Genomic DNA, 8,639 nt, shown 5'->3' on the forward strand with positions numbered 1-8,639 from the left:
ATCGGTACTAGCCTTGACATACTGCAGTTTGTTCTGTAACAATATGGTGATATTTTCTCCTTTTTGTGGTATTATTTGTTAGCTGTTATTTAGAAGTATACTATTATACACAGATTATTGCATTAAAAGAGGAGAACTCTTTGTAGACTCCACAGTGCTGATTTTCATGATAAAGTATGGTATATCCATGTTTGTATCCAGGGGTGGTGTACTGCTGAGTCTGTGTAATGATTTTTTTTGGAGGGGAAGGGGGTGCTGGGGTGTAGACAAACTTGGACTTGTGCCCATGATCTTTAAAGACCCTAGCAATGACCCCTGCTTGTACCCCATTATTTAAGCTTATCCATAGAATTGCCTATGAATATAGTTTAGATGCTCTTGGAATCTGTAAGTCTGAACAGATGCAAGCATTCAACATGACTATTAACTTACTGCAATGGGGTTATCAGTCAACAAGGGGATTTCACATAGTTTTATAAGGTTTATTTGACAAATCTAGTTGGAGTATGTGATCGCTGGCGAATGAGAGCGTATTAAATTCTTCAACATAACAGTTGTCCGTTATGTCACTTACTTAGTTTGTTACTCACAGGGGTGGTCAAATATCTACATTTTCTGAGCCAATTGCACGACTGTACAATTCGGTAGGAAATTTTACTTGCCAAGCAATAAGAACTTCCATAACCATCTAAATAAAAGGAGCAAAAAAGTAATGAACCGGCAGCAAATTTCTAGATGCATTGGTTATCTGACTTCTGGGAGTAATCCAACCCTAAATAACAGTAATACCAAGTAATTATTGAATATTGTGCACTTAAAGGGGGTCTGTATGTTTGCCAATCCTAAATCTGAGTGTCTGCAGCTGCAAGCTGGCACCGTATGTATTTAAAGAGGACCTGTAACATGTCTACTTTAGTACCTACTTAAATCCCCTTGCAATAACAATTTGGTCGCATCTATTCTGTGGTGTGCCATTACTTTATTATTTCCGCTAGATGTTATGAATTATCTGAATTTTGCAAAGAAGGTCCAGATGGATGTTACTAGTTGAAGGTGTGGTCCCTGCACTGCCTGATACTATCTAGTCAGTATCAGTACCCCAACTGGTAACAACCATCTGGATCTTCACTGCAGACTACCAGCAATTCATTCATGCCTTTCAACAGGAATAAAAGGAATGGCACAACCTACAGTCATGAGAAATGGATGCTTCAGAATTGTTAATTCATGGGGAAAGCAAGTAGTTCCTAAAACGGACATGTCAGAAGAGATTACATGTCCTCTTTAAACCAACATGCCATGTAGACACAAAGCACACATTGATATCAGTCTTGAGGAGTGGTTTTCAAAAGACAATGGGGAACATGTATTATTAGTGTCTTACAATTAGACAGCTTGAAACTAGACCAGGCAGGTACAGCATACGCCAAATTTATCACAAGGGCTCATGGTGTGTAACAGATTTGCTCGCAATGTTACACACCATTCTTTCCTTGTTATTGTCACTATAACATTGTGAAATCAAGACCAAACCATGTTTCACCAGCAATATATTTTAAGTTAAATTTTGACATTTATCCTATTCCCCCGCCAAAAAAGATAGATCAAAGCAGGGGACAAACATAATGCAAAAAAACTGTGAAATGTATCATTTATTAAACCACATGGGTTTGAAAAGTTATAGAATTCTGCTACAAATGGAACCAACTTGTGTGTAGATTATGTGTGCCAAATTTATTATACATTTCAGATAATTTTTAAAAACCGTCTATAAAATGGGATGTTGCTGTGTTGTAAAACGCACCAAATTTGTTTACGATGGTGTATACCTAACCTATGGCAGCCATAAAGTGGTGTAAAGAAGAGATGTGTGTCTTGCCTAGCATGTGCTACATTGATACATCTGGAGAAGTTAACACAATTTTCACCCTGTTTTTCCCCCATTATCTTCAGCATGCCTAAGGTCATGTTTGGATGAAGGACACCTGCTTCGGTTTTAACTCACCTGCCTGTGTGTTCTGTATGAACACATCTGCGGGAGGGGTGATGGGATGTTCAGTGTCAACAGCCATCTTCTGTTCAGGATGTGGCAGATGCTTCACTTGTGCAGCACCAGATCTCTGAAAAATGACTTGTATGGAAGAAAAAGAGGAACAGATGAACTGTGAACAACCAAACATTTATCTCCACTTCCTTTCCTAAAATGACACAGGGAAGGTCAAGCAACACAAGTGCTGCTCAGAGATATTCCCCAGAACCAAGGCTCTTGGCAACAGTAATAGTAACTTGACTTGTCTTCAACAACTTTAAGGAAATAGCAGCCTTGCCTAAGCTGGACAGAAAACTGTCTCCACAAGATATGGGAACTAGAGGATATTTGTATGTTCTTTGTTGTCTGAAGGTCTGAATGTAGTTTGACCTTTATATATAGAACATAGCACGAAATACACCTTGATGAGAGGATTCTGGCCTACACAGCCCAGTTTAAAGTGTGAAAATAGGAGACCCTTCCACTTTATCAGTCTAAAGGGTTGTCTCACTGGGGCACATGGACGTTATATTGGGGGTCCTTCTTCTCAGGAAACAGACACACTTCTTTGAGCTAAAACCGCTATGTTAATGTGGCTTCTATTCTGCTGGTCACATCCAGGGGAAATGCATGGTGAGATGCTACTTAGTTTAGCCAGACAGGCAACATTCCTATTTAAAAAGATGGTTGTAGTCATGAGTAGATTTGAGCGGACACCTGGAATTTTGCAAAAGAGTTCGAGTTCGGGACCCGAACTTGACGCCGAACCCGAACCGCATTGAAGTCAATGGGGACCCAAACTTTGGAGCACTAAAATGGCTCTAAAAATTAATGGAAAGGGCTAGAGGGCTGCAAAAGGCAGCACAATGTGGTTAACAGCATGGCAAGTGCTCTGTAAACAAATGTGGATAGGGAAATGAATTAAAATAACATAAAATATGTAAAAATAAAACATACAAATCTTGATCTAGGAGGAGGAGGTCCATATGGAGTAGGAGGTTGAGGAGGCGGTGGATGTGGCGGTGTAGGTGGAAGCGGCGGTAGAGGAAGAGGTGGTAGCCAACACTGTTTTTTGTTTTTATTTTATTTTGTTATTATTATTTTTTGTTTAAATTTGGGTAGACCCCAAAACATTGGGAAATATAAAAAATAAAACAAAGAGAAAGTGCGCTGGAGTACAAGAATGGCTGGGTGAGGCCAGTATACATGTCTATTTTGCACAAGGTACGGACAAGTCCTGTGGGATCCTTGTCTGGTTCATTTTAATGAACGTGAGCTTGTCCACATTGGCTGTTGACAGGCAGCTGCGCTTGTCTGTGATGACGCCCCCTGCCGTGCTAAACACACCTTCAGATAATACACTGGCTGCAGGGCAGGCCAGCACCTCCAAGGTGTAAAGGGCAAGCTCAGGCCATGTGCCCAATTTGGAGATCCAGAAGTTGAAGGGGGCAGAACCTTCATTCAGTACATGTAGGCGTGAGCACACATACTGCTCCACCATGTTTCTGAAATGCTGCCTCCTGCTAAGATGTTCCATATCAGCTGGTGGTGCTGGTTGTTGTGGCATGCTGACAAAGCTTTTCCACATTTAGGCCATGCTAACCCTGCCTTCTGAGGTGCTGGCGGTGCCCCAGCTGTGTTGGCGACCTCTTCCTCCTCCTCAGCCTTCGCCTTGTGCTTCCATTGTGCCCCCGCTGTCAGGTGGGAATGCCATCAGCAGCATGTCTACCAGCGTGCGCTTGTAGTCGCGCATCTTCCGATCAGTAACAGATGTTTTTACTAAGTTTAGTTCCCTGTCAGCAATGCAGAACAGGGGTTTCTCACTAGCAAAAATGGGTTAATGTCAACCATCAATGTAACAGATGAATTTGAGAAATTTAGGTCCCTGTCACCTATGCAGAGCAGGGGTTTGTATATGGCAAAAATGGTAAAATGTCACCCGAGAATGTAACAGACAATTTTTAAAAATTTAGGGTCCCTGTCACCTTTGCAGAGCAGGGGTATATTCACGGCAAAACTGGGTTCATGTCACCCACCAATGGAACAGACGATTTTACTAAATTTAGGTCCCTGTCACCTATGCAAAGCAGGGGTTTATTCATGGCAAAAATGTCACCCAAGAATGTAACAGACGCTTTTGCACCCTGCTCCCTCTTTTGCTGTGCTGGTGCCTCTGTGCGACCACCGTCTCTTCCTCCAAACTGCACACGTGACTCGCATGACCTTGATTCCATGTGGAGTCTAGTACCTCATCATCCTCCACATCATCTTCCACCCACTCTTTACCCCTGACCTCCTTGTCGGTCTGCAGACTTCAGAAAGCCGTAGCAGTTGGCACCTGTGTTTCGGCATCATCCGAGACGTGCTGCGGTGGTCCTCCCATGTACTCATCCTGAAACATTAGTGGTTGGGCATTGGTGCACTCAATCTCTTCCACTTCTGGGGCAGGGCTATGTGGATGGCCCTGGGAAACCCTGCCAGCAGAGTCATCAAAAAGCAGAAGAGACTGCTGCATGACTTGGGGCTCAGACTGCTTGGCTGATTTGCAAGAGGGTGAGGTGAAAGACTGATGGCCATCGGCTGTAGGAGCCAACTCTAATCTTTCAGCAAGGGACTGAGTGGGAGACAATGTGAAGGAACTGGAGGCACTGTCAGCCACCCAATCTACTATCGCCTGTACTTATTCTGGCCTTACCATTCGTAGAGCTGCATTCGGCCCTATCAAATAACGCTGAAGGTTCTGTCGCCTACTCGCACCTGAGGAAGGTGTTTCACTTGTGCGTGTAGCTGGTACAGATCGACCACCTCCTCTTCCTGCAAAAGGAGCTTCCAACACCAGCAGCACCACGACCAGGGCCATGTCCCTTGTTTGACACTCTCCTCATTTTTTGCGGTCACCCACCGAAGTAACAGAAGTTTTTACTAAATTAAGTTCCTTATGAATAATGCAGAGCAGGGTTTTTTTGATGGCCAAAATGGGTTAATGTCACCCATCAATGGAACAGACGAATTTTAGAAATTTAGGTCGCTGTCACCTAGGCAGAGCAGGGGGTTTTTGATGGGAAAAATGGGTTATTAACTTATTGCCCAGTCTGCTATGCAGTGCAGGCAGAAAAGGTACTTTATTGCCAAAAAAAAGTTTTCTTCTCACACACAATGAAACAGATGGATTTAACTGTATTTCTTTAACCTCCAGAAATGCAGCACAGGGCAAAAAGGTACTTTATTGCCCCCCCAAAAAGTTTTTTTTTTTTTAACCCTAAATGAAACAGATTGATTTAACTGAGAGTATATTTCACTTTCACAAATGAATCACAGAGGTTTTGTTTCCTTAAAAAATGGTGGATATGTCACCCCTACAACAGATGGATTTGCTGAATTTATGTGCCTGCCTGTCACATGTGCAGGCCTCAGAGGTACTTTACACCCAAAAATGTGAATTTGAAGACCAAAAATACTGACAGGAACACAGCGTAGGCCGCAAATGTACTTTCAAGCAACAATTTTTTTTATTTTTCAACAAAAAATGTAACTGCAGTATTTGGCGGTTTTATTGGACTGTCAGGAATGCAGCACAGGGCAAAAAGGTACTTTATTGCCCCCCAAAAAGTTATTTTTAACTCCAAATGAAACAGATGGATTTAACTGAGATTATATTTCACTCTCACAAATAAAGCACAGGGGTTTTTTTACAACAAAAAAAATTTAACTGCATTATATGGCGGTTTTATTGGACTGTCAGAAATGCAGCACAGGGCAAAAATGTATTTTATTGCCCCCGCAAAAAGGTTTTTTTTTAACCCTAAATGAAACAGATGAATTTAACTGAGATTATATTTCAATCTCACAAATTAAGCACAGGGGTTTTTTACATAAAAAATTGTGGATATGTCATCCCTACAATGGAACAGATGGATTTACTGAATTTATGTGCCTGTCCGTCACATATGCAGTGCAGGCCTCAAAGGTACTTTACAACAAAAAATGTAAATATGTCACCTCACAATGGAAAAGATGGATTTAACTGATTATATTTCACTCTCAGAAATGCAGCACAGGGGTACTTTACAGAAAAAAATTGGGATTTATCTCCCCCTGGGTCTCTGAACTCACAGATGGTATTATTTTCCCTTCCCCTGGCACATTTGCAGTGCAGGTGCACTTTAAAAATGGGTATATGTCGGCCACTGAACTACAAGAACAGGATTAAATGATTGTCCCTGGCACATATGCAGTGCTGGTGCACTGCTGTTGCACAAAATGGCCGCCGACGCCCACCTAACAGACGGATTCAAACTTTTTTTTCAGTCTCACTGGGCTCAGGGCAGGGTACAAAAATGTTGCATTGGACCCCCAAACAAAAAACGCTGTAGATCACAGACTTCACACCAAGTGCAGATATCAGAGTCTTTCCTAATCTCTCACTCACAGCAGCAACATCCTATCCCTACAACTAGTAAGAGCAGAGTGAGGTGCGGCGCTACCTGACTCCAGCTTATACAGAGGCTGGGTCACATGCTGCACTTGGCCAATTACAGCCATGCCATTAGTAGGCATGGCTGTGATGGCTTCTAAGGGCACACAAGTTAAACGCTTGTTGATTGGCTGACCTGCAGCCTTTCAACAAGCGCCATTAAATAGCCGAACACCGAACTCGAACTTTTACGAAAATGTTTGGGTTCAGGTACAAAAAACCCTAAAGTTCGGGTTCGCTCAACCCTAGTCATGAGGCAACTACTTTAACCTATATTCATTATAGTAACCCAATGAAGTGATAGAAATTTCATTTTTCATCGAGATTACATTTTTCATCAAGATGTTTCAGTGTACCTATTTTGGTCTATAAGTTAGTCTTGCAGTAAATTCACTTCCTTGGGTACTAGCTGCAGTGTACCTTTTCTAAGATTGTCTTAGGACACATTTAATATTAAATGTAGTCAACAGGGGTCTGGGCCCAGTTTCTATTTAGTTAGAGGCTTTGGGGTCTGTATTTATTTTAGGGTGTGTACTTACTCTGCAGTCTAGTCTGTATTTGTTTGAATTTTGGGGTTATTCTGGGGTCTGTACTTACTTTGGGGTCACTTCATTCTAAGGTATGGTCAGGGTGTTTATTCATTTTGTGGTTTGATAAAGGATAGCTGCACTATTTTTGCTTGGTACGCGGTTGTTTAGCATTGTATGGCGGCATGGCATATGTAAATAGTGGCCTTATGTTAAAAAACTTGGGCGCTTATTATCACACCTCTTTTCAAAATCTCCAAACCAGATGCTACCATGGCAGGCTTCCTGCACTCTCATATCGTGCCAGCCTAGTTGTAGACCAGTACTTGGGGCACCAGACAGCCTGAAGAGGTGTGTAAACCACTGGACACCAGGTACTTGACTTAGAAATGTGCCCTTTAACCCATTCATTTCATTCCCATGCATCACCAGTGTTCACATTAGCTTCTTCTCTAAGAATTGGCAAACATTTTAAATTGATTTTATGGATTGGTGTATAGAGGGGTAACACTTTTCTTATCTGCCTAGGTCACCAAAACACCTTGTCGGCAGGCACCTCATGTGCTGCAAAATAGAACCTGTATTAGAATACCTCCATAACGTACACTGCCTGTTCAAAAAAAAAGTCGCCACCAAGAAAAAAAGGTCACACATGCCTTTAGCTTTGCTATGGCATTGTTTCGATAGGCTTCTGCAATGTCACAAGATTTATTTCTATGCAGTGTTGCATTAATTTTTCAAGCTTCTGCAATGTCACAAGATTTATTTCCATCCAGTGTTGCATTAATTTTTCACCAAGATCTTGCATTGATGATGGTAGAGTCTGACTGCTGCGCAAAGCCTTCTCCAGCACATCCCAAAGATTCTCAATAGGGTTAAGGTCTGGACTCTGTGGTGGCCAATCCATGTGTGAAAATGATGTCTCATGCTCCCTGAACCACTCTTTCACAATTTGAGCCTGAGGAATCCTGGCATTGTCATCTTCGTATATGCCCGTGCCATCAGGGAAGGAAAAATTAATTGATGGAATAACCTGGTCATTCAGCATGTTCAGGTAGTCAGCTGACCGCATTCTTGGAGCACATACTGTTGCTGAACCTAGACCTGACCAACTGCAGCAACCCCAGATCATAGCACTGCCCCCACAGACTTTTACAGTAGGCACTAGGCATGATGGGTGCATCATTTTATCTGCCTCTCTTCTTACCCTGATGCGCCCATCACTCTGCAACAGGGTAAATCTGGACTCATCAGACAACACGACCTTCTTCCATTGCTCCAGAGTTCAATCTTTATGGTCCCTAGCAAATTGAAGCCTTTTTTTCTGGTTTGCCTCACTGATTAGTGGTTTTCTTACAGCTACACAGCTGTTCAGTCCCAATCCCTTGAGTTCACTTCGCATTATGCGTGTGGCAATGCTCTTACTTCCACTATTAAACATAGCCCTGAGTTCTACTGTTTTTCTTCGATTTGATTTCAAACGTTTAAGTGATCGCCGATCACGATCATTCAGGATTTTATTCCCGCCACATTTCTTCCTCGAATACGATGGGTCCCCACTATCCTTCCAGTTTTTAATAATGCGTTGGACAGTTCGTAACTAAATTTT

The sequence above is a fragment of the Bufo gargarizans genome, chromosome 2 (assembly GCF_014858855.1).
Source record: "Bufo gargarizans isolate SCDJY-AF-19 chromosome 2, ASM1485885v1, whole genome shotgun sequence".
In the NCBI taxonomy this organism is placed as follows: domain Eukaryota; kingdom Metazoa; phylum Chordata; class Amphibia; order Anura; family Bufonidae; genus Bufo; species Bufo gargarizans.